At 47.0% G+C, this 27244-nt stretch overlaps 2 long non-coding RNA genes across 2 annotated transcripts; one reads left to right on the forward strand and one right to left on the reverse strand.

Annotated features, from left to right (window-relative positions):
- The first annotated feature begins 5292 nt into the window (after positions 1 to 5292).
- LOC120230443 lies at positions 5293 to 13852 on the forward strand. The gene is made up of 2 exons (XR_005528020.1): positions 5293 to 5379; positions 12659 to 13852. It is a non-coding gene; the product is annotated as an uncharacterized LOC120230443 (long non-coding RNA).
- A 5283-nt stretch (positions 13853 to 19135) lies between these two features.
- On the reverse strand, positions 19136 to 22360 carry LOC120230442. Its single transcript, XR_005528019.1, has 2 exons — positions 22005 to 22360; positions 19136 to 19480 (listed from the first exon to the last, which is right to left on the reverse strand). It is a non-coding gene; the product is annotated as an uncharacterized LOC120230442 (long non-coding RNA).
- Positions 22361 to 27244: the final 4884 nt, after the last annotated feature.

The raw sequence follows: 27244 nt of genomic DNA on the forward strand, positions 1-27244 counted from the left end.
ATTTGCATTCAGTGGAAATATGTAATAGCCACACCTGGGCCCACACCCCCACCCTTCTGAGCCTCTCCCTACCCCCGAAGGCTGCCATGGACACATGGCTCTGAGAAATCAGAAATGTGCTCTAAAATGAGTAGCAAATGGAATTAGAGGCAGGGGTTGGTCTGTTTCACTAAAAAGCGGAGCATTGTTTTCAGGGTTATTTTTACAGGCTACCAGGGCACTGGACTCAAGGACCTAAGAGTTTAGCAGAAGCCAAAGAAAAATACAGAACTCATAAATAGCTACAAAATGTATCATCATGCTAGCTGGCACCTGCTACTGAAATGAGCTCATTTTTAGGAGCCTCTCAATCCAAAGAGCAAAAGATTCCATCTTTAACAAAATTGGTCATTGAACATTTAATTTTTGAAATGTTCAAAAACGTATGTGTGTATATAGTGTAAATGTATTTTATGGTAACATCCATAGAGCAAAATTTAAAGGGCTGTTTATTATCCCTGGTCATTTAGCATAAACAATGAGACCTTCAGTGAAACATTCCTTAAAACATTCATCGAAGACGCTTTTCTATGAATTTCTAAATCTAAACCAAAGGCAAAGACCTCTGTTAACCCAATCATAGATCCCAAGATAGCAGAAGCTTCTTATTTTGAAAAATGGGTGGGGCTCAAGCTGATAAGGAACCTTTTATGCATTAATGAATGCTAACTAGGAAGATAGTTGGGAACTTTCCAGATGTTTATTCCTTTTTCCCCCTCCCTCCCTCTCTCTCTCTCTCCTTGGGTGCTCCTAGATAACCATCTCATGGCCCTCAGAAACTTCTTTTATTAAGCTGTCGCATTGTATGCTAAGTTATGGTGGGCTCAACACTGATCCCTTCACAAAAGTCCTTTGTTTGGGGATTCCTTCCATAAACTGGATTCTGTGATCCTTAGCCTATTGTACTTACCTAAATAAGTATTATTTTCTACCTTTTTTCTTCTTTTTCCCAAGCATTATTCAGATCTCAGGAAAGCATGAAAAAGACAAGGAAATTGCTGGCAAATGACAAGGTGGTTCTGGCTTCTATACTCTGAAAAGGATTGAGTTTTTGGCTTGTTTGTTATTGTTGTGGTTTTCTTACAAGCATGTGCCAGTTTTTGAAAAATTCTATTTCCCAGGTACTGGGACCATGGGCTTTTACAGAGGAGCTGTCTTCTCCCACCGGCCCTGGGGACGACATGAAATGTTCTGATTTTGACATCTTTTTCCTTTTCTACTGTTCCTGTTCACTTTCATTTTTATTAGTTTTATTTCAGGGTGGGAGGGAAAAAGGATGAAACTCGCCATTTCCTAGTCATCATTTTTATTCTAGAATAAGATCTTTATTCTCTCTCTCTTTTTTTTTTAATGGGATGGCAGGGTCTGCTTTAAAAGCAAAATTACAGAAATTTTTATTTTCAGTACTCATTAAAGGAAATGGGTGAGATCTTTAAGAAAAAAGGCTGAGCCCCATAAAATGAGAACAGTAAAGGAAAAGATGGCAATAAAGTCAGCATTGGGGGGATGTGTGCGCGTCCCCTTAGGATGGAGAATGTCCCTCTCCTCCCGTGAAAAGCAGTTTTCTTTTCATGGGAAACCCAGCCCCTGGGTTATTAGGCTCACAATGAGTTCCCCAGATGTAGTTCCCAGGAGTGAGGATTCTCAGAGGAATAAAGAGAACCCTAGAGGCTTCGGCTTGTTTTGTCTTGTTCTTGCTTTAGTCAAGTTTTGAATAGGTAATGCTTCCGAAGTGGTGCAACACTCACAAAGCGTAACCCACAGTGAAATGTCTCTTTGCTGTCCCGTAACCACCCGCTTCCCTCCTTATAATCAGATGCAAGTACTTTATTCTATATATCAATGTTCAGAGGTTTACTGTGCACACATGAACAAATACGTATTTTCTGTTTCCCCCCGTTTCTGCACAATGTTAGCATACGTGACAGTGTGAGCCGTTTACCTGGCCATTGTTCCAACCCTTACAGGCAAAGCCCATCGCCCTTTTCTGTGGTGCGTAATATTCCACTGTGAAGGTGCCTTCACTGCGTAGCTGCTCCCGGTCAATGGGCTAGCATTTAGATGGTCTTTGATCTTTTGCTCTTACAAGCAGTGCTCCCTGGATAATCTTAGATGGACATCATTTCACACGTGTGTGAGCAATTGTGAAGGGTGAATCCCTCCAAGTGGAATCGGTAGTCAGTTTGTTATCAGCCGTTGGTGGAGAGGAGGGACTTGAGATACACATATCTATAAAGTGAGCTTTTCTTTTCTTTCTTTAAGATTATGTTGGGGGGACGCCTGGGTGGCTCAGTTGGTTAAGTGTCTGGCTCTTGATTTTTGGCTCTGGTCGTGATCTCACAGTTTGTGAGTTCGAGCCGGCGTCGGGCTCTGCGCTGGCGGCGCGGAATCTGCTTGGGATTATCTCTCTCTCTCTCTGCCCCTCCCCTGCTCATACTCTCTCTCTCTCTCTCTCTCTCTCTCTTTAAAAAAAAGTTGTTGTTGTTGTTTTTTAAAGTAGGCTCCAAACCCAATATGGGGCTTGAACTCACTGCCCCAAGAGGAAGAGTCACACACTCTCCCAAGTGAGCCGGCCTGCTACCTTTATAAAGCAAGTTTTTCTTGCCTTCAGTTTTACACGATCTTAATATTTAAATTTAACTGACCCTAGTAATACATTAACCGGTTCTCCCTGTAAATTAAACAAGAAACAATCCAGAAAGGATAGACAGAAAAATGGGAAAGTCCTGCTTGAATTCCCAACCCCTCTACCACCTTCTCCTTCTTAAAAACCATTTGCCTTTTCAAAATTAACCACTGTGAGCAATTAGTGCGTACAATTCCAGACCTTTCTACCCACTTATATTTCTACTCATATACCTATTTCGGTGTATGTTTAGATAGATACGTGGATGGCTGTAAGGTGCACACAGCTGCTTACATGTCGGTGTGCAAACATAAAGAGTTATAGTAAAAGTTGCAAAACTTTTATGTGCTAAAAAAGTTGGTTAATTTGTGGGCTTGGATTCATTGTATCTGGGGTTGGGAGCTGAGATTCCCCATTTTTGACCAGCGCCCTGATAAGGCCAGGGCTCCTGAGTCAGAGTGGGATTTTTGCTTTGTCCTGTTTTGTTTTGTTTCTACATAAATGAGATCCTATCTACTGATGCAGAACTCTTTTTTTTCCCCTGGCCGGGTCATTGGGGAAGATAATGTGGGTAAGACCTTGCAAATCTAATGAGCACATATGTACATATTGATACTATAAGCTTTTGTGAAAGAAAGATAGTGTTTTTTCTTTAATGTTTATTTATCTGAGAGAGAGAGAGAGAGCATGCGTGTGCATATGGGAATGGGGGAGGGAGGGGGGGAGAGAGAGAGAGAGAGAGAGAGAGAGAGAATTCCAAGCAGACTCTGTGCTGTCCTCGTGGACCTCAGCTAGGGGCTCAAACTCCCGAACCATGAGACAATGACCTGAGCGAAGATCAAGAGTCAGAAGCTCAACCAACCGAGCCACCCAGACGCCCCATGAAAGAAAAATCACTTTAATTGATTTTCAACACAGGAAGCTTCTGAGATTTTCCCAAATGGATGAAGCTGAATTTAAAGGTTCAGTGGTGGTAATAGAAGCAGTTTTTATTTGCCAATGAAATGAAGCTAATTTAGCTATTTGCTAATCAAATGACATGAGAATTTTTTTCTGATCTGTTTGTTATCCCATCCCGGCACAGAGTGACAATGTGTCTTTTGAGAATGCAGACAGACATGAAGAGCGGAGAAGAGATTCGGGGTTCTCCACATGAATTCAAGTCGCTGGCCTGAACAAGTTTCCATTGGGCATTTTAATTAGCATAGAGAAAAACATCGCCCCGCAAAGTCCTTTCTTCAACGGATAGACTTGTAGGTCGGTTCTCATGGGTGCAAGGCAGGGGTGGGTGGTTTGAATTTGGGAAGGTCACTGGAAGGTCGCTTCAAGATGGGCTATTGTTCTAAGTCCCTTGAGCTGGAGGCCAGGGGTCCCTGAGTCTCCTGCTCACTGCTCGTGGGCTCTAGGACCAAACCTCTGAGCTACGTCATGAACCCACCCATCGTACCTCCGTTCAATATTCCCATTGTCTCTGATCTGTGTGGTGGAAGGACCTTCCTCCCTGGTCTTCCCCTCCACTCCCACTCCCTCCGGCCGGTTCTCCAACTGTAGCCAGGGTAGAGCTGACTGAACCCAGTGCAAATCCCATGAGTGCCCTATTCAGGACGGCGTGGTGTTCCCTATGGACCGTCACATGCTGGCCTCAAGGCCACCCCACATACATGAGCATCTTCCTCTCCAGGCTCCTCATACTGGACCCTCCTCCTTGCTCAGCACCCTCTGGCACCAAGGGCTTTGGTTCTTTTTGCTCACCCAGCTACCTATAAGACCATGCCAAATTTCCTCTCTTTCTGGAATGTTCTTTCTGCCCGTCTCACCCAGGGACTTCAACCTACAAGTTTCAGCTCAGAGGTCCCCTCCTCGGAGAAGCCCCCTCGCACTCACCCTACCTCCTCGCAGTAGTGCTGCGTCTTTTCTTCCTACTGGTCGTCCTGGGGTGTGATGGCATCTCTTCACATCTTTGGGAGTGACTATTTCACTGACACCCATCTTCCTGCAGTAGAGCATGGCTTCCACAGGGACGGGCACCATGTCTGCTCTTGCTTACCGTTGCGTTCCAGGGCTAACCACGGGGCTTGGTATATACTAGGTAGTCCAGTAATAATTTTGTTGTTCAAAGGAAGGAGAAGAGAGGGCTCGGGGCATGTTGGCTGTTGTTGTCGTTGTCGTTGTTGACACCATTTGGTGAGGATGTTGAGCGAGGCGGCTGATGGGGGCAGATTGGGTGGGATTGTGGCTGGACCAGAAGGTAGGATGGTAGATATTGATGACCCCTCAGAGGCTGCCTGGGGTGACTGAGTCTTGCCAGGGCTGCCATTTGACAGGGAAAAAGGAGAGCCCCTGCCTGTATGTCAAGGCAATACACTGACTCCAGCCTGCCCACCCACAAGGAAGTGAGGAAGACTCAACCAATCGGAAGTAACGAGTGTGGAGGGGTGAAAAGCACCCACCCAAGAGTCATTGGGATCATCCCTGCGGGCGATCTCCCCCAACTTACAGACCAACCCTGACCTCAGTCTGGAAAGACAGTGATAATCAGAGGTCCCACCTCAGGGGGTGTTGCCTAGATTAGATTGGTCAATGCATTGATAGCATCAGGCATTGGTAAGCAATTCAGGAAGTGGGATGTCCCATTGTGCAAGCCGGTCATGAGCCATAAAGGACAACCTAGGGAAGCAGAGTGAGAAATCAAGCAAAGCAGGACAGCAGGGAAGGTGCGTTAGTACCTGCAAGGGGAGGGGTGGGCCGAAAGGTCTGTTTCTAACTGAACCACCAGAGCACCAACGTATCCGGCCCCAAAATGTGGAGACTTGATCATTTATCCAGTGGTTCTTTTTTCCCTTATTTGTTGTGTTCGCCGCCATACTGCCCGGAACAGTGTCTGGAACAGTGCCTGGCACGGCACATGCGTCTTGCGCCCCAGGTCCTCACATGAGATCCCAGCCTGGCCAGGCACAGAGCAGGCGCTCAATAAATAGTTGTTGAGTGAATGAATCCAGATATGTAGAAACAACCAGATCTCGGAGTTAAGATTTTCTCCCAGATGTTTTGACCTCAGGTTTGAGCAGCCTCAGGCTAATTTGGTGACAGCTTCTCTGATCTTTGCGTCCCAGAAAACAAACATGATGATCACCTGCACTTTGGTGATAATATTGCTCTCCGGCCTGTCTGGAACCTTGTTTCTCTGCCTTTGCAGTCCTTACCAGAACATCTAAAAGAACTGTATTTGCTTTGCGTGCGCCACGATTGTGAAATAGGTCACGCGAGCAAGTGAGAGAGAAAGGAGAGAGAGACGATTGGCTACTGTCGTGGGATATAATTTCCACGTAGAAAAGATAATAGAAGGGCCAGCCTCCTCAATGTTTACATCCTGCTCTGACCTGCTTGCCAGCTAATTTAGTTTCACGGTGGCCCTTTACATCAAAAGCAAGGTTATGTTGGGGCGCCTGGGTGGCTTAGTCGGTTAAGCGTCCGACTTTCGCTAAGGTCATGATCTCACGGTTCGTGGGTTCGAGCCCCGCGTCGGGCTCTGTGCTGACTGCCAGCTCAGAGCCTGGAGCCTGTTTCAGTCTGTGACTCCCTCTCTCTCTGACCCTCCCCTGCTCACGCTGTCTCTCTCTAGAAATAAATAAAACATTTAAAAAAAATATATCTAAAAAAAAAACAAAACAAAAGAAAGGTTATGCCGTTTGAAAACTTTGGGACTTGCTGCCTTTGCATTCCTGCGAACATTTCTTTGTTTGCTCCTGTTTGTTTTAAATGTTTTAAAAAAAACACACACACACAACTTTTCAAATTTAATTTTTTTTAACTTTTACATTTCTATCTCCACAGAAGGTTTTGGAAAAATATTCAGGGGCGTGTGGGTGGCTCAGTCCGTTAAGTGTCCGATTCAGGCTCAGGTCATGATCTCGTGGTTCATGAGTTCAAGCCCTACATCGGGCTCTGTGCTGACAGCTCAGAGCCTGGAACCTGCTTCGGAATCTGTGTCTCCCTCTCCCTCTCTCTCTGCCCCTCCCCAGCTCACACTCTGTCTCTCTCTCTCTCCCTCAAAAATAAATATAAAAAACATTTTTTAAAAATTAAAAAAAAGAAAAATATTAAAATTGTCAAATAGGTGATACGTGCACATGATCCAAAACCTACACAGAATAGGTATCATGAAAAGATGCCCCCAGGTCTCCGCCCTTCTCCACCCCGGCCCCTCCCCCATAATCTCCATTCTGCCAGGACGTTGCCAAGCAAATGTACTTCTCGTTTCTTTGACCCTCCATAGCATACTGCACACTTCTTTCCCCCTGCAGCTTGCTTTTTTCTCTTTGTCACATTACCTTGAAGATCATTTTATATGCTTCTAGGAGCTTCCTCATTAATTTTTTTTTTCAGTGAGCTCTATGCCCAACGTGGGGTTTGAACTCACAACCCTGAGATCAAGAGTCACATGCTCCTCTGACTGAGCCAGCCAGGTGCCCTTCTTTCTTTCTTTCTTTCTTCCTTCCTTCCTTCCTTCCTTAAATGAAGTGAGGTTGACTCTGCTTCCTCTTTCTCTGAAACAACCACATCATATTCCATTGCATGAATGGACCATAAACTCCAGTCCTCTGTGGATGAATATGTGTGGTTCTTCCTATCTTTTGCTATTTAGCTGCAGGTAATCTGAAGCTCCCAAGATGTCTTAGATATGTACGCAGGCATATTCCACAACCTCTTTGTGTTTGATTAAACGATACATGTTTGTTATTTTAAAAACTTCCAGCAATACTGATGTATATAAAGTAAAATTCTCAACTTAAGGTACAATAATTACTCAGCCCTACTTCTTACACACTGGAGTTATTTTTTTTAATGTTTTTTATTTATTTCTAGGAGAGAGAGAGAGAGAGACAGCGTGAGCAGGGGAGAGTCAGAGAGAGAGGGAGTCACAGACTGAAACAGGCTCCATTATTTATTTTTTAATATTTATTTATTTATTTTGAGAGAGAGAGTCCAAATGGGGGAGGAACAGAAAGAGGGAGACAGAGAATCCCAGGCAGGCTTGGCACTGTCATCGTAGAGCTCAACATGGGGCTCAGTCGACTAACTGGAAGATCACGACCTGAACGGAAATCAAGGGTCGCGTGCTCAACCAACTGAACCACCCAGGTGCCCCTGAAACTGACTTCTTAAATGTAATAATATGATTAGGCATTTTTCCCTATTGTTACTTATAGTTTTAACCCTTTCTTTTAAATAAAATTTTTTACTTAATGTTTATTTATTTCGTGAGAGAGAGAGAGACAGAGTGCGAGTAGGGGAGGGTCAGAGAGAGGGAGACACAGAATCCGAAGCAGGTTCAAGGCTCTGAGCTGTCAGCACAGAGCCCGACATGAGGCTCGAACCCCCAAACCATGGGATCATGACCTGAGGTGAAGTAAGACACTCAACCAACTGAGCCACCCAGGCACCCCTTAACCCTTTCTTTTAAATTTGTTTTTATTTTTTTTTAATGCTTTATTTATTTCTAGGAGAGAGAGAGGGGGAGAGACAGCATGAGCAGGGGAGGGTCAGAGAGAGAGGGAGTCACAGACTGAAACAGGCTCCAGGCTCTGAGCTGGCAGTCAGCACAGAGCCCGACACGGGGCTCGAACCCACCAACCGCGAAATCATGACCTAAGCGAAAGTCGGACGCTTAACCGACTAAGCCACCCAGGCGCCCCAAAAATTGGTTTTATTTTTAAGAGCTGTATAGTGTTCCAGAATATGACCAAAACACACTGTCCTTAACCATTCTTCTATTGATCTGGTCAAAGCTTTCAAATAATTTATTTCATAAGGAATAACATTTACAGCACATTACAAAAGATAAATACAATATGACAAAGGAGGAATTCCATGCAGCAATCATGAGGAAGGAGTCCCATTTAGTATCATCAATACATCAGGAAATTAGGATTGTAACACCTTAATCAAGGGGTCAAGGTTAACATCACTGATAAGACACATGGACAACAGGAAGCCCTGAATAAGATGCACTGGAAAGGGCATATACCTTCTATAGTGTTTTTGCCAAAAATGCATAACCTCTTTCAAACCATGAGACATCAGATAATCTCCACCTAAGGGGCATTTTACAAAATAAGTGAGGAGTATTTGAGTCTCAAAGTCATGGAAAACAAGGAAGGATCAAGGAGCTGTCACAGGTACGATGTGGGATCCCATCTTGGATCCTGAAATAGAAAGTGGAGGAAAACCTCTGTGGGAAAACTGTTGAAATTGGAATAAAATCTGTAGTTTAGTTAATATCATTGTATCAGTGTTGATAGTAATGTGCCAGTGTTAATTTCCTGATGTTGGTCATTATAGTATCCCCATGTAAGATCGTGGTTCCTGGGTGGCTCAATCCGTTGAGCATCCAACTCTCGATTTCGGCTCAGGTCATGATCTAAAGGTCATGAGATCAAGCCTTGTGTTGGGCTCTGTGCTGAGTATGGAGCCTGTTTATTATTCTCTCCCCTTCCCTCTCCCCCTCTCCCCGTCTCTCCCACTGTCTCCTTCTGCTTCTCCCCTGCTTGCTCTTTCTAAAAAAAAGAAAAACTTTTTTTTCAAAGATGTTAACATAGGGGAAAGTGATGAAAGGTATGAAGGAATCTCTGTAGATGCACCTGGCTGGCCCAGTCATTGGAGTGTGCAACTCTTTTTTTTTTTTTTTTTAATATTTTCTTTTTTTTGACACACACACACACACACACACACACACACACACAGTGTGAGCAGGGCAGAGGCAGAGAGAGGGAGACACAGAATCTGAAGCAGGATCCAGGCTCTGAGCTGTCAGCACAGAGCCCGATGCGGGGCTCAAACCCACCAACTGTGAGATCATGACCTGAGCTGAAGTCGGATGCTTAACGGACTGAGCCCCCCAGACACCCCCACCCCACCAAGAGCACCCTCCTCATGACTCCACCTCTAAGCATTTCAAACTAGACTGACTAGGAATCCGAAGCATTGAACGTTAGGAGACAGAAAAAGTAGGCTTCGTTTCAGAGATTGTTCAAGAATCTGCCGGTGGCGGGGCTGCTTGCGGCTTTCCCTCTCTGCCTTCCCTGGAGAAAGAACTGGAAAGTGAGGTTTCTACGGGCTGTGCTGATTGCCTAAGGGCCGTTGGGCCAGGGCAGCCCTCGGTCATTCATTCTCCCCCTTTCAGCCTGTTCCTGTGTTTATACTACCTTGTTTAGCTTAATGCACATCCCAAGATTACCCCTAATACACATCCTCCGATATGTTTATGGAAATTCTTTATAAGCAAACGGCTTTATTTCCCTTGAGTAGCTGCAGATACAAAGCAGGGGTCACTTTTTTTTTTTTTTTTATTGACAGACTTAAACACCTCACGATGCCCCCACCCGGGGTGGGTCTGTTCCCCCAGCCCACCCACGCTCACACCGTGGGACTCCGCAGTATGACAAGCTGAAGCCTGCCCACTCTGGGTACGTCCCCAGTTCCCAGCCCTTAGCCATCCTCCCAAAGCAGGATCTTGGTGGCTCTTGTACACATCTGGCTCTTTCCTCTGCTGGTGGTTTTGTACGGGTGGGGGGGGGGGAGGAGAGGGAGGAGAGAAGCTCCTATTAGTCTGCATCTGTTTCTCCCCTTCCCCACCCCGCCCCTTCCCACACAGAGCTCCTCGATGCCTGTTAGTGCCAGGCACTGTTCTAGGCCCCACAGATTCAGCCGAGAGCGAGGCGGCTCTTGGCTCTCAGAGAGCGAGACCGCGTTCCGATGGCTTGTGCAGGGGGGAAACGCACCAGTGCGTTCACCTGACGCCTGCGGAGGGTGGGAAGCACTGTGAGGACAGTGATGGAAAAGGAGGCAGTCAAGAGCCGAGGGAGCAGCGGAGCGAAGCTACCCAGGAAAGGGTGGCCACGGACGAAGTCTACGAGGAGGTAGCGTTCATGCAGACACCTGCGTGAAGCGGGGAGAAAGCCAGAGTTCTGGGAAGGGCGTTCCGCGTGAAGGGGCAGTAAGTGCAAAGGCCCTGGTGCTGCAGTCACTCGATATATGGGGCAAAGAGCAAGAAGGCACATGGGCCCGGAATGCAGTGATCAGGGAGGAGAGTAGGAAGTGACGCTGGAGCGGCAGACAGAGACCAGTTGATTAGGGCCTTCAGAAGCTAAGCAGGGGCGTGAGGACTTTGTTCTATTTTCTTTTCTTTTTTCTCTTCTTTTTCTTTTCTTCTTTCCTTTTCTCTTTTTCTTTCTCTTCCTTTCTCCCTTCTTTCTCTCTCTTTCTCCTTTCCTTCCTTCTTCCTTCCTTCCAGTAGATTTTGTTCTAATGTTAATGGAAAGCTACCAGGAGCTTTAAGCAGGGAAAGATGATGTGACTCCCCTGCTCACGCTGTCTCTCTCTCTCTCTCTCTCCTAGAAATAAATAAAAATATTTATAAAAAAAAAAAATCTCATGGGGCGCCTGAGTGGCTCAGTTGGTTAAGCATCCAACTTCGCCTCAAGTTATGATCTTGCAGTTCATGGGTTTGAACCCTGCATCGGGCTCTGTGCTGACAGCTTGGAGCCTGGAGCCTGCTTGGCATTCTGTGTCTCCCTCTCTCTCTGCCCCTCCCCCACTTGCACTCTGTCTCTGTCTCTCTCTCAAAAATAAATAAACATTCAAAGATTTTTTTAAAAAAAGATCCCTGTAGCTTGTATGCAGAGGATGATTGGTATGGGAGAGAGTGAAATAGTTATTTTAGGAGGCCACTGTTTGCTCAGAGATTGTTCAGGAGGGGATGGTGATATAGCTCCTTCTGACATCTAACTCGGGGAGGACATAGAGTGTCCTAGGATAGAGAGCAGTCAGGCTCACTGATGGCATGAGACGGAGCTGATAGAAAGGAGGAATTGTGGGAGCGCCTGGGTGGCTCAGTTGGTTAAGCATCCGACTTTGGCTCAGGTCATGATCTCACAGTTCGTGGGTTCGAGCCCCGCGTTGGGCTCTATGCTGACAGCTCAGAGCATGGAGCCTGTTTCAGTCTGTGACTCCCTCTCTCTCTGACCCTCCCCTGTTCATGCTGTCTCTCTCTCTCAGAAATAAATAAAAAATATTAAAAAAAAAAAAAAAAGAAAGGAGGAATTGTGGATGATTGAGTAATGAGGGGGGGCATTTTCATAGATGGGTAAGATCAGAAAAGCAGCCAACTGAGTAGGGAGAGACACCTGTAGACATCCAAAGGAACATGGCACCCAGAAGTCTAACATTTGAGCGTTAGTAATAAAAGGGCCCCAATGTATGCATCCTCTGTCACGGGCCAGGCACTTTGGAAGCAATCTCGCACACTCTGTTTCGTGGCATCCTGGCCAGCATCCTGAGAAGTAACGTGGGAAGATGATGTCCATTTTTTAGATGAGGAACTAGAGACACTGGACAGTTTAAATAATTGGATTTGAACTCCTATCCATCGGACTCTGTTGTGGGTTAAAGTGTCTCCCCTCAAAAGACATACACTGGAGTCCTTTCTCCAGGATCTCAGAATGTGCCCCTGTTTGGAAATAAGGTATTTCCAGAGTTAATCAAGTTAAAACGAGGTCATTACGGTGGTGGGCCCTACTCCAATATGGCTGATGGCATTTTGGAGAAATGTAGACACTGAGACAGACCTGATGGAGGGAAGACTGTATGAAGAGACGTGGGGAGAAGACAGGCATCTAGAAGTCAAGGAGAGAGGTCTGGAACAGGTCCCTGCTTTGCAAACCCCTCCTCCCCGGGAAGGAACCAGCCCTGCTGAAGCCTTGACCTTGGACTTTCCTGGGCTCCACAACTATGAGTCAATTCATTTCCATGGCTTAAGCCACCCAGTCTGTTATAGCAGAATATTAATTAATTAAATTAATATTAATTTTGAAAATCTCCGCCTTCAATTACACATACTAGCAAACTCTAGTGCCAGACCCCTAACACCCCTACTTCGCTGCTAAGTCATGTTATGGTCTCTTATTGAACTCTCCATCTTCTCTGCTAAAATAGGTGTTTTCTGGACAGCTGGAATCATGAACAGCTTGCAACTCTAGTACCTGATGTGTAAAAGGCACGTAATCAATACCAAATATTTGGTATTTGGCTCCAGTTTTGAGGCTGACTTCTAAATGGCAAGGATTGCCTTCCACCGGGACAGGGAAGCCATCATGATATAAAGGCTCAAAGCTCCCGCAAGATGTTGATTTCTAACCATCATATGATAGTTACAAGCGGGTCCATTCAGGGTGCCCACTAGAGTAAGAAGGCTTATCCAAGTGAGGAGGGCTAGCTGAGGAGGGGGTCATAAAGGGGGTGGAGAACCCAGCAGTACCCTCGGGCTACCAACAGGAAGGGGCCCTTGCCTCCTCCAGGGCCTGAAAAGGCAGCAGGAAGTGACCTTGCCAGAGCTGTAGGAGAGGGCCGTCCCATAGGAGCTGTGGCTTCAGTAGAGACGCACAGCCATGGCTACGCCCAGCAGGCCAAGGAGGCAACCCCTCATCTTTACTCTCCCTCAGACTCCCGTCTCCAGCCCCTGCTCCCTCTTGGCTAAAGGCAGCAAAAAGCACGGTGTCACAGGAGCCAGTAAGTGCAGTCCCCACGGGTCCTGGGCACAGAGCAGGACGGAGAACGCGGAGAACGGATCGGCAAGGGCAAATGGAATATTCTACACACTCAAGACGTCCAAGCAGCTCACACCGGGTGCATCGACAGACCCCGTTTCTTGAACAGCGTCCAATCCCTGCTGGTTATTTATGTCACTACCCTTTCGCAAGAACCACATAAAATATTTTACATGCTTTTAAAACTCATAAATGTAATGAAGCCAAGATGTTTCAGCAAATGTGCTTGACAGACAAATCCTGCCGAAGATCCGCTCTTAGCTGATGTCAGGACCAAAGGCAATCTCCTGACCTGCGGGAACATTTGACATGGAAACCAATAAATTCATCCCCTGCCCGCATGGATGTCAGGCTGTCACTGCATCTTGAGAATGTATCTGTTCCTTGTTCGCTTCCTGCCGTCCCTGCCTTGCAAGTATTTACTGCTCTTTCAACACTGAACTTGGCCAGTTGGAAATGTATCAGTTTGCAAATGCATCAGTTTGCAAATGCAAAGAGAGATCCCTGCGCTTCGTCCGGGCGTTAATGTGCACAGCCTCCAACACGAGCTGCCTGAGATTAATAAAAATGCGTGTGCCCCAAACTTGGATTCATCATTTCGGGGGGCTCAGCATAAAAATCAGTAACAGTTTAACACAAAGTCTAGTGTATGAAAATAGCTTGTTTGAGTTTGAGTAATTCATCATGGGTCAAGGATGGTTCCAGCCTGTTCCATGTAGTAATTACATCCATCTCCCTAGTGGATGTAAAATGTGAGGGCTATTATTCCCATTTTGCAGATGGGTAAGTGCGGACCAGGGGCAGCTGAATCAACTTGCCAGGGGCCGTATAGCTGAAAGATAGCGCGCCAGGAGTCAAATGTAGATAGTCTGATTCCAGAAGACATTTCATTTACTTTTTTTTTTTTTAACTTTATGCTTTATTTTTGAGAGAGAGAGAGACAGAGCACGAGTGGTGGAGGAACGAACAGAGAGAGGGAGACACAGAATCCAAAAACAGGTTCCAGACTCTGAGCTGTTAGCACAGAGCCCGACGCAGAGCTCGAACTCCTGAACCGTGAGATCAGGACCTGAGCTGAAGTCGGACGCTTAACCGACTGAGCCACCCGGGCGCCCCCCCAGAAGACATTTTTAACCTCTACGTAGTGTCCACTTTTATAAACGAAGGATATTTTGGGAAAAACAGTGTAGGGCAGTAGCATATGAAGATGGCATGGGTTTAAGGTTCAATAAACGGGTATTGTTGGTATATTTGGAACCTCAGTTTTTAGATCTGGAGCTCAGGCTGAGCCCCACTTCTGATCATGAGCATACCCAAAGGCACACAGGACACTAGGGATACAAGACGGGGTCAAATGAATGTGACCCCTACTCAGCTGACACCGACAGTCTAGAGAAGGAGAGAGATCATAGTCAAGTAAAGTCACACATAAAGCAAAATTGTAACCGTGATCAGTGCTAGTGGAGAGGTGTCCGGCCAAGGGCCGTGAGTGAAGGGGCCTATTCTAGTCAGGGATGAGGGGGAGACAAGACTGAGTTAGGGCTCACGTTTGAGTCATTAACAAGATTAGGGAAGGCACAGTGTGCAGGCAGAGAGGTACAAAGGCACTGTGGTCATGGAGAAGTTCTGAAAAGAAGCTTGGAAGCTTGGAGGCTGAAAGTGAGGAGGTCCAGAAGATTTGATAAGAGCTGTGACTTCTTTCCCTGGGAAAAGCATATGCAGGCATGCACAGGATTTTTTATACAGTGGCAAAGGGTTCACGGCCCCATCGCTCAGACCTTAGACAGCGGTTCAAAATAGTTGTCTTAGGGGGGGCCTGGGGGGCTTAGTCGGATCAGCGCCCGCCTCCTGGTTTCGGTTCAGGTCATGATCTAACAGATCCATGATTTTGAGCCTCTCTATGGGCTCCGCGCTGACAATGCAGAGCCTGCTTGGGATTGTGTCTCTGCTCCTTCCGAGCTCTCTCTCTCTCAAAAAAAAAAAAAAAAAAAAGAATATTCATTTTAAAAATTCCTGCCTTAGAGAAGAACTTCATTTACAAGTACAAAGGGCTCAAAAACTTTGACCTAGAAACTAGCATTTGTATCACAATAACTGGTGATATTAAGTCACCTGATAAATTAAGCAACAACCCTCCGTGCCTCCAGTTTAGATTTTTTTTTCCAGCCACACCCATCCGACCTCAAGCACCAACACTAAAGGAACAAAAGAATAGAGGAAAGTGGGGAGGAGGCAGAATGACGCTGAGGATATTGGAATATAAGCATATCACAGGAGATCACAGAGTCCTAACACCCTGCAAAGAGACTTTTCCCCAAGCCGCCGGGACACACCTAAAACCCACCCTGGGATGCTTTCTGTTTCATTTTCCAGCTCAGAAACTTGAGTCATTCTAGGCAACCGGCTTTAAGATCATGCCATAAAGCAAAGGCATAAAGCAAAGGGGGTACTTCCTGCTGTTGATGGCCCGGCTGTGGAATGTGGCAGGTCCGGGTTCAAATGCACACTCCCCGGAACCTGGGAAGGTCACCTGACCTCTCTGGGCCTTTGTTTTCCCATCCGTAAAACGGGTAGAAGAGTAGGTACTTCTCACTCGCTTCTTCCTCCCATCTTGCTTACTCTGGGATTTTTCTCACATTTCTGCCAAACCAGCCACGTGCTGGGTCTCACCCCTCCTTGTGAACAGCACTCTTGTCAAAATGGCTGACAAATTCCGTTGCCCCAAACCCGGAAGCACAACCACAGATTAAACCACCATCCGCTTTCTCTGTCCCTAGTGCCTTAGGTCCTCAAATCCCTGAACAGCTCCCCTTCCCCACCCAGCACTCCGAGGAACACAGAAGGGAACCCCCCACGTGCCCAACCAAATGTATAAACCCGCTTGTTCCTGGATCCACTCATTCAGCCACAAAACGTTCGCAGGCGTCTGTTGTCTGCCCTGCACTAGACCAGGATGGGGGGATCCGGTACATTCCAACGAGGAGAAGATGGATAACGAATAAGTAAGTGGAAAACACTTAAGACCGTGCAGGATGGGGCCGTGCAGAGAAACTCAAGCGGGACCAGGGACAGGAAGTCTCCGATCATGAGGACCTTGAAGGATGCTGTTGCCCAATGGCGTGGTCAGGGAAGGTTCTGGAGAAGGGACGTGAGTGCAGAGACTGAAGCGAGGGACAAGGCCCCTTGGGTCTCTGCAGCCGGTGTTTCTAGCGGAGGCAAAAGTAAGGGAAAGGCAGAAGCCTGACTGAAGGACTCGGGCAAGAACAAGAGGGCAGGGCAGGGGGGCCCCCGAGCAGAGACGGACCCCCTGGAGGGGACTTCCTGCCTTGGAAGGTCTCTGGCTTTGCCCGTCTCCTAGCTTCTTTCCTCCTGTTGAAGGATGAAGAAACCCCGATCTTGGGTTTCCATTTAGGATGTTGGGAGGGGAGCACAGAGCCCCTCTGCGAACATAAGGAAAGCCGTGAGCCTTCTCCTCAGGAAAACGCCCCAAATTCGGCAGGCAGCGCCAGATAACACCAGCACCCGGGGAACTGGTGGATCCCGAAGCTAAGATGAGGAGCCCCAGAGTTCACGTCTCATTTACACAGGTGATGAACGTGTCCAAAAATCTTGACCGCCATGTTGGAATAACAAAGAGGCAGATCTTCTGTTTTCTCAACAACTGAGCCATTCATCTCAATGTGGATTATTCTCCTATAAGCAGTGAGATCTTGGGGCCCCCCTACAACTAGGAAGGATGGCATCGAGGGAAGGAGTATCAAAGGAGTATAAATAACCAAAGCAAGGCCACTCCCCCTCTCGCCTGCCTGAGTGCAGTGTAGACCAGTGCTATCACTGAGTGAGCACACCCCATCCCCTGAAGTACAAGCATAATCTCATTTAACCCTGACAAGATCCCTGTGAAGCAAGAACGCTGTTCCTCCCACTTCACAGATGTAGAAACTGAGGCTCGGAGAGGTGCCGCCCACTGCCCAGCTGGCAAATGGTGGAGCCTCTGACCCCAAACTGCCTGATTCCAGAGTCTGACTTTCTCCAAGGCTGAGCCAGGGTCTTGCAACCTTCTCCCGCGTTGACCTTCCGGAACTTCCTCATTTCTGATCTTCAAGCTCCTCAAGCTCCTTCCTGCCTTGGGGCCCTTCCTGTTTCCAAGAACATTCTTCCCTCAGCTCTGAGTGGTCACCCACGAACATCCCAGCTCAGGTGGCCTCCACCTCTGATTATCTTATCCCGTTGATTCCCTTCCTGACTGAGAGAACAAATCTGGACTTCCTCTGTGCATAATTTACTTGTTCATTGTCTGTCGTCCCCTCTGGGCCATGAGCTCCAAGTGGCCGGACTTCTTTTGCTGAGTCGTGGGCTCTAGAATCTCGCCTGCCCCGGGAGTTGTACAAGGAAGCAAACAGATGACTGGCGGTCAGACAAGCTGACCCAAAGCCTGCCTTTGCTGCTTCTGAGGTGTGTGCCCTGGGACAGGCCACAGACTTCCCCATCCTTGGTTTCTGCATCTGTAAAATGGAAGTAACAATATCTGTTTCTCAGAATTGTGAGGACAATCACATACGGGCACGTTGCCTTCAGTTTGGTTGGAACCAGTGAATACTGGTCTTTCCTGATAAACTCTTCTCGTGGGACCAGCCCTCCAGAACCTTCTACACCTCCCAGCCACACCCAGTTCTTTTATATTCCTTATAAAAATATCCCAGAAGTATACAGGGCTTTCTGCGGAGCTGCGGCATTTTCTATCAGGGGTCAGATATGAAGGACAATGGTGGATTTGTTCAGATTCAGTTAGCGCCGTGTGGGTTTATGCTGAACGAATCAGCCCGTTTCTGAAACTGAATTCACTGTGTCTGACTCACCCTTTCTCGATAGGCTGTCTGTCCTGGTGAAAGATGCTATCAGTTTCAACCACCCCCACGCCTACCCCCCCCCCCCACCGCCTCCCGCCCACCAATTCATTCGAAAGCTAAAATTTATCTAATACCTTTTGGACAACACCACAGGGCTGGACTGACAGCCAAATTGTTAAGTTCCTATGAATTAGGAACTTCTTGATCATCATGAAGTCAATAATAACAACCAACATTGAGGGGCACCTGGCTGGCTCAGTAGGTAGAATGCGCAGCTCTTAATCTCAGGGTTGTGAGTTCAAGCCCTATGGTCGGCATTCAGTGTGGAGCCTATTTAAAAAAGAAAAATAAATTTAAAAATTAAAAAAAAATCTGACACTTACTGAGCATTTCCTCTGCTGAGAGAAATTTGAATATAGTCCAGAGGTTAGAAAACTTTTCCTGTAAAGAACCAGATGAAACCTTTTAGGTTTGCAGTCCAAGAGACAAAACTGAGGGTATTAAGTAGATCCTTACACGACAGGGGAAAAAAAAGATTTTCACAAATTTTCTTTTTTTAATTATTTATTATAATTTTTAATTTATTTTTATTTTTATTTTTGAGAGAGAGATAGAAACAGCATAGCAGGAGAGGGTCAGAGAGAGAGGGAGACACAGAATCTGAAACAGGCTCCAGGCTCTGAGCTGTCAGCACAGAGCCCGACGCGGGGCTCGAACCCACGAACTGTGAGATCATGACCCGAGCCGAAGTCGGACACTCAACCGACTGAGCCACCCAGGCGCCCCAATTTATTATAATTTTTTTAATGTTTATTATTTATTTTTGAGAAAGAAACAGAGTGAGAGTGAGGTGGGGGGTTGGGGGTCAGAAAAGCAGAGACACAGAATCGGAAACAGGCTCCAGGCTCAGAGCTGACAGCACAGAGCCCAACGTGAGGCTCAAGCTCAAGAATCTCGTGAGATCATGACCCGAGCCAAAGTTGGACGCTTAACTGACTGAGCCACCCAGGCGCCTCTTGATTTTCATAAATTTTTAATGGATGAAATACAAAATATAGTAATAATTGATTATAATTTGTTCTAATACAGATCTTCAATGAAAAGAATGGAACTCTTTGGGAAGATAATGTTTTGTTGGATTGGGGTTCAAATGCTCCTCGTCATCAAATAGACGGTGGATGTGCATCTGTAAAGACTGTTCTTAGCTTGCGGGTCATGCAGAATTAATTGGCAGGTGGACTTGGCCTTCAGGCCTCTCGATCCCTGGTATGGTCCCGAGGAAGTTGCTTAGTTCTGAATGTTGGCCTAAGACTGTAAGACCTTGGGCTCCTCACTTACTTTTCTCCTATCAACGTCCTCACCTGGAAAATGATTATGAGAAGAGTAATAATAATTACCCCCCAGGATAAATGATTAAATACATACACAGTGGTTCAAAAAATGTCTGACCCCAAGTGACTAATTCCACAAATCTAGTTACTTCTCTGACCCAATCTCCACCCAGTCCCCAAGCCCCCAACCTTTCCCCAGTGTCTTCTGGTCGTTCATGGCAAAAGCTCCCTTATGCTCACCCTTTCCTCTGAGTGTCCCCCCTTCTTTTCGTTCTAAGTGACTCTTGGTTCTCCCCTGGGGACACTCCCCTGGGGACACAGCTCTCTCAAATGGTGGTTAATTCCTCTGTCACCACCATCCACCATCCCAGAGTTAGGTTACGTGAGCTCCTTGCTTATTCCCTCAATTATCCCTTTTTTCTCCTTCAAACTCTTTACCCCATCGGGGCCCAGAATTCAGATATCCCGATCCACACCCCTCCCCCCTACATCTTCTATAGACCCCTGAGATCCTGCCCCTCAGTTTTTAAAGACTTCGTTACCTGACTCTGCAGCTCGCTCACCTGTAATGGTCCTTGAGGTTGTCTATACCCATGACGAGGCTCCTTTTCACGGCCTGGGTGCCCAGTTCCGAGGCGGCCTCTTCAGTAGGGAGCTTGGCACACACTCTCGTGCTCATACTCTCCTCATTTCCAATAATGGCCTCCAGCACCCCGATTTCAAACATCTCTCCCTTCAACCTCGCCCAGGTATCTTTCTAGCTCAGTCCCTTTGGGATCCCAAGCCCACCGGTTCCTTATCCTTCCCGTAGCTTCTGCGTTTGCTGACCCTCACTGTTACACTCCTCACCCATTCCCACCCTGCCAGCCGTGGGTGCTATTCTATCCGACGCTCACCCTGAATGCCCTTGCCCTTTCTCCGCCGGCTTACCCCACTGCGGGTTAGATCCGACTCGGCTCGTTCTGCACCTTCATGGAAACAGATGAAGAAGCAGGGAAGAAACACGCAACCCGGAGAATTTGTCTTCAAATGTATCACCGCCCACGTGGGCCCAGCCCCTCCCTGCGTTTCCCTCTTGCATTCACATTCCCTGCCTCCTGGAAGACTGGTTCCCCCTTCCGTTCTCAACAACTCTCCTTCCTTCCTCTCCTTTCTTTCTTTCTTCCTTCCTCTCTCTCTCTTTCTCTCTCTCCCTTCCTCCCTCCCTCTCTCTCTCTCTCTTCCTTATTGTGAGCCATAGAGGGAGAGAGTGAGAATCTTAAGCAGGCTCCATGCTCAGCGCAGAGCCTGACATGGGGCTCGATCTCACAACCCTGGGATCACGACGTGAGCTGAAATCAAGAGTTGGTAGCTCAACCGACTGAGCCCCGCAGGCGTCCCTTACTCTTATTTTTAACTTCAGTGACCTGATGGATGTAATTAGTGGAAGACTTCCCATGCCCCCAAGTAAGTCAACCTCCCTTCCCTGATGTGCACCCAAATATTTCCCTTCCGTGCTGTTGTGGACGGAATGCACGTTACCGTATCTCGTGAGCCAGCACCCCACCCCTTCCTGTCTTCTTGAGATCCTCGCTGTGTACTGGATCCCTTCCCTTGGATCCTTCCTGACATCGTCCAACACCTGCTGTAGTATCTCCCTCGAACTTAAATTCCCCCTGAAGCTCTCCTTCCCATCCCACTCCAGCCCCTTACCCCCACTCCCCACGAAACCTCTTCAGAAGAATGGACCCTGCTCACCACCACTTCCTATCCCCCTCAACCCTCCCTATGTCCCTATGCCCTGCAGCTCCACTGGAGTCTCTGTTTTCTTCCTTTTTAAAAAAAATATTTATTTTTGGGAGAGAGAGAGATAGAGTGCAAGCAGGGGAGGGGCAGAGAGAGAGGAGACACAGAATCTGAAGCAGGCTCCAGGCTCTGAGCTGTCAGCACAGAGCCTGATGTGGGGCTTGAACCCACAAGCCTATGAGATCATGACCTGAGCCGAAGTCGGACACCCAGCCTACTGATCCACCCAGGCGCCCTTTCTTTTTTTTTTTTTAAAGTTATTTATTTATTTTGAGAGAGAAAGAGAGAGAGCTCACGAGGGAGGGGCAGAGAGAGAGAGAGAGAGGGAGAATCTCAAGCTGGCTCCACACTGTCCTTGCAGAGCCCGACGCGGGGCTTGATCCTGTGAACCGTGAGATCACGACCTGAGCTGAAATCAAGAGTCGGACGCTTAACTGACTGAGCCCCCACGGGCGGCCCGTCCACGGAGTCTCTCTTGATGACTGGCCGTCTTTCTGTTGCCCCAACTCAGTGGTCAGCCCAGGGCTCGTCTGCCTTGAAACAGACAGTGGGTCGGTCCCTCCCTTGGAAAGCACGTTCCTTCCTCGGCTCCTGGACGGCTGGCCCTTCGTCCTTCTGAGTCACGGGCTGCTCCTTCCCAGGCACCTCTGCACGGTCCTTCGGCTTCCCTCCTTGCGAGTCCGGAGCTCCCCAGGCCTCGCCCCTGCACTTGTTTCTCCCTTATCTCCCTTCCTCAGAAGATCCCAACCAGTCCTGCGGCTTCAAATACCGTCTCGTGCCGTCGTCACCGGACTCCTGGGCTTCACCCCTGAACTCCAGACTGGCCTGTCCACCTCTGATAGGGCTTTTCCACTTGAATGTCGAGTTGGCATCTCAGACGTTAAGTCCCAAACGAGCGAGGTCTCTCATTCCAGGCATCCTCTCTCCCCGGCTAGGAAATCAGCTTCTCCCACAGCCTTCCCTGTTTGTGCACACGGCACTTCCAACCTGCCAGGTGCTCAGCGCAGAGCCCTAGGAGTCACCCTTGACCTCCCCGTCTCCTAGCAAGCGCTGTCAGCCTCACGATCGCGCTGCATCCCTCGGCGGCCCAAGTGCTTCGCCCCCGGCCACCACCTCTGCCTTGATCCCAGCCTCCATCCCGTCCCTCTGGACGGCTGGCGTCCTCCCCGCCCTTCCCCCATCCACCCCCACCCCCCGCCCCGCATGCCACTGTCTACCCTGGCATTCAGAGTTCTCCTCAATCTAAGGAGAACGTGTGATTCCTCTGCTCTAAACCCTCCAGCAACTTTTCAACTCGGTAGGAAAAAAAAAAAAAAAAGCAATGTTTTTTCAAACCGAGAAACAAATGAGGGGGAGGGTCGGGCTGCTGGGACTTAGCATTAAGTCATTAAGATGAAGCCTAGTAACTATTTCGAGGCTTAGCTGTTTTTGGTGCAGGACAATTAAGACTCCCTGAAGCATTCGATTCGTCTCTGCTTCACATCTCTGAAACGTGCTGGTAGTCCGGCTACTTGGGGGTGTCTGTCTGGTAAGGTGCCGTGTGCGAAGGCCCCTGGAGAGGGACGGCAGCTTTGCTTAGGGAGGAATATGCGTGTGTAAAACCTGCCAAAAGGTGCTCAGTATAACTAATCACTAATCACTCGGGGGCTGCAAATCCAAACCACAGTGAGACACTGCCTCACACCTGTTAGACGGTTGCTGTAAACAAACAAACAAGCAAAAATGCAAAAGAGGGGTGCGGGGCTGGCTCAGAAGAGCATGCGACTCTTGATCTCAGGGTTGCAGGTTTGAGCCCCACGTTGGGTGTGGAGATGACTTAACACACACACACACACACACACTCACACACACACGCACACACAGTAACAGATGTTGGTGAGGATGCAGAGAAATTGGAACCCCCGTGCTCTGTTAGTGGAGGGAGGGGCGCTTGGAGAGTTATTATCTAATGGGAATAGAGTTTCCTGGAGTTTCAGTTACTCGAGATGGAAATAGTTTGGAAGATGGCACAACAGTGCAAATGTTCTTGATGCCACTAACCTGTGCAATTAAAAAGGATTAAGATAGGGGCTCAGTCGGTTGAGTGTCCGACTTCGACTCAAGTCATGATCTCATGGTTCGTGAGTTCGAGCCACACATCAGGCTCTGTGCTGATAGCTTGGAGCCTGGAGCCTGCTTCGGGCTCTGTGTCTCCCTCGCTCTCTGTACCCCCCCCCCAACCCCCACTCACATTGTCTCTATCTCTCATAAATAAGTAAACCTAAAAAAACTAAAAATAAATAAAATAAAACAGATTAAGATATTGAATTCTATGTCATATCTATTTCGCCACAATTATTCTTCATTGGGGAAAAAAACACAAAAAAACCTAGATTACTAAAGCCATGCAACTCCACCTCCATGACCTCTCGCTTACTCTACTCCAGCTCCACTGGTCTTTTTAAGGTTCTTCAAACACGTCAAACATGTTCCTGCCTCAGGGCCTTTGCACTGTCTGTTGCCTCTGCCTGGAATGCTCTTCCCATAGTTATCTGCATGGCTCACCTCCTTCATGTCTCTGCTCACATGTCTTCTTATCAGTGAGTCCTTTCCTGATCACCCTACGAAAAAGCATCCACTGACGTTCTCTATCCCTTTAGCTTGCTTTAACTCTTTTGGTAGCTCTTGCTTTTGACATATATTAAAGGTATTTGCTTATGCAATGGTGAATGTGATGACCACAGCCCCTGTCATGTCATGTCTAGTCTGGAAGGGGATGTGTCCTTATTTATGCCTTTCATGACTTCAACTCACCCCCAGCCCCATTCTAGGTAGAGTCCGTGTATCATAGATCACAATTTTTAAAAGATGTTTATTTATTATTTATTTTGAACGAGTGGTGGAGAGGCAGAGAGAGGGAGGGAGAGAGAATCCGAAGCAGGCTCTGCGCTATCAGCACAGAGCCCAACATGGGGCTCAATCTCATGAACTGTGAGAGATCTTGACCTGAGCTGAAATTATCAAGAGTCAGACATTTAACCGACTGCCACCCAGGTACCCCTGCATGGGGCACCATTTTTGCATGAGCCCATAATGTTGATGTTAAGCTTTCACACAGATTAGATTGGGACTCTTTGAATTTTTCACCTCTAAAATTCTCAACACCTAGCTCAAGTCCTGGCATACAGCGGACAAAAAGGATTACTCATTAAATGAGTGAATGAATGGGGGCGCCTGAGTGGCTCAGTCGGTTGGGTGTCTGACTTCTGCTCAGGTCATGATCTTGCGGTTGGTTCATGGGTTCGAGCCCCACATTGGGTTCTGTGCTGACTGCCAGCTCAGAGCCTGGAGCCTGTTTCAGATTCACTCTCTCTCTCTCTCTCTCTCTGCCCCTCCCCCGCTCATGCTCTGTCTCTCTCTCTCTCAAAACATAAATAAACTATTAAAAATTAAAAAAAAAAAAAGAATGGATGAATGACCTGGGAAATCAAATAATTCTGATCCCCAAACTATCACATCTAATGTGGGTCAACTTAATATTATGAGAATCCTCAGATAAATACTCCTGCCATAGAGCCTGAAAAAAAGTGTATAAGGATAGATGTTCCCTGAACACTGTTCCATACCAAAGACCTTACTAAAGAGGGAAGGCCACGAGCAGAGATTAGGCTCCCCATTTCCTGGGGAAGAAACAAGGCATGGAGAGACTGAGTCAGCCTGGACCCACACCAGGGTCTGTCCTCACCCGTGTTGCGGGTTTCAGACCTTAACTTTCAGATCACCTGGAGGGTGAGAAATGAATGAAAAGCACTGTCTCGCTCTTCCCTGTGCTTAACTCCCGTTCTCTTTCCTTGGAATATGATTCCTTCTCTGTTGCTGTCTTTGATTGATTCCCCTCCACTCCTCATCCCCCGGTATTTGTCTTCTTCAACATTTGCTTCCTTCTGCTCTGGGTGCGTTCTTTGCTTCGCCCCCACCTCGCCTCCATTTTGGTTTCCCCAATCCTTTGGTAACCCGACCGGGCTGGGACCAAGCCGCTTGTTTATCTTGGAGTCTGGGCTTAAAAAAAGAAGTTAAAATCTCTCCACACATTAAAACAAAGAAAAGAACATTTTATATTCCCTTTCATGGTCAAAAGATGATCCTTTCTTCCCCTTCACAAAATCCATTTAGGTGTTTATAGACCAGTTATCTTAACAATGACTGTCCTTTGCTTTTTCTCTCTGTGCCAATTAACATTCTTAATTGCTCCGCTCCAACTGTCTCACTTTTTGTGTGTTGGGGAGAGTTCCCTGACAAGTTTATTTTCAATTATAATTTATATTGCAAAGACGGGGAGATATTTATGACAGTAAACTTTCCTGTGTGCTGGGCTTTTAGCTCTCTCAAGGTTTGTTATAGTAAAGAACACTTGTAGCAAATTTACAGAAGTGCTTTCTCAGTGATTTTTTTTTTAAAGACAGAGTTCAGAATAAGCACTTTTGGGGAGGGGGAGGCAGTATTTGTGTCTGGTAGAGAAAAAAGCAGGGAAAACCCTTAGACAGGTTGCAAGTGCCAATACAGAAATGTTTTAAGTAAAGAATGAATCAGAGCTGCTAAATAAAGGAAATGAAATGGAAAAGCGTTTTTAGCTGAAAAATTGTTCAATCAATTGAACCTTCAACTTGCTTTTGAAAATCTATAAGTTTCTCCTGTCCGGTTACGAAATATGTGAGCATCCTGATAAGCATGTTTATGGACTTAGCCATTTAGCTTGATCGCTCATGTCACCAAGGCTCATGTCTTGCATAAGAGCCCGCAAAGGGAGTAAGATAGTATTTGGAAAAAGCTCTTGAAGGGTCGTGAATTTGTGAAACGCCAACAGTCATTTCAGAAAAACTCAGGACACGAGGCCTTCAGGAAAGAAATCCAAAACTTGAACAGAGCTATGTATGAACAGGAGGTTCACTGAAATATTATCTGTAATAAAGGCAAACACCTCGAACGCAATAACAGGGGCTGCTTAAGCAGATTAAGAGTTTGTTCAGACAGTGAAAAATTACAGTATGAAACACATTTGCAATGTGTCTGTTTTCTTAAATGTGGTGGAGAAGGCTCGTCACATCCTGGTTCATCCTGAAATGAACAGGACCCCAGACTGTATTTTCAAATTGATCTCAATTACGTTATAGGTATGATATTCACGGAGGAAAGATTTGAAGAAAATTCACTAGAATGTTATCTTTTTCTGATCTGCAGAGGAAGCAGATAAATTACTCGAATCATCCCACAAGTGAATATAAGATGGCGATTGAGCAATCTTTGAGGGAAAAGGCAAGAATGCAGGGGTTTGATTTAGTTGGGGGGAGGTTAAGAAGGCTCCCCTGGAAAAGATCAAAGGATTTGATTGTGATTTAGTATTCTAAATTTTATTAGAAAGTGTTTTGCTATTTAAAAAAAACAACAACGTAGTAGGTGGATGCTAACATGGCCTTGAAATCATATTACCTATAGACCTGGTTTTTCAACTCTGACACTATCGACATTTGGGATCAGATCATTTCTTGGTGGGGGGTGGGGGGGTCGTCCTGGTCATTGGAGGCGTTCGCAGGATCCCTGGCCTCTACGGTCTAGGTAGCACTCTTGAGTTGTGACAACCCAAACCTGCCCTAGACATGGCCAAACGTCCCCTGGTTGGGGAGAGAGAAAAACTGACCCCCCCCCCAACCCCGAGAACTCTGCTGTGGACTCAGAGCATCAACATTCTCTACAGCACGTGAGTGCCTGAGATTGACCTCAAGATCTGCATGCCTGGACTGGAGTGAGCTAGTCAAGTGGCTGAGGCACATAAGTGCCCGTCACATCAATTTTTTCATTCTTTGTCCATCTACTCTTCAACTGACGAAGGTGCAGAAGCAAGTCTCCTTGTTGGCATTTAACGAACTCTCTGGCGTATTAATACTGTGTTTTCTTTTTGGGTTTTTTTTGTGTGTGTTTTTTTTTTTTTTTTTAGTATATACTGGTAGACTTCCATATATTAGCAGCAACTAG

The sequence above is a fragment of the Hyaena hyaena genome, unplaced genomic scaffold, assembly GCF_003009895.1.
Source record: "Hyaena hyaena isolate Hyena2069 unplaced genomic scaffold, ASM300989v1 scaffold_42, whole genome shotgun sequence".
In the NCBI taxonomy this organism is placed as follows: domain Eukaryota; kingdom Metazoa; phylum Chordata; class Mammalia; order Carnivora; family Hyaenidae; genus Hyaena; species Hyaena hyaena.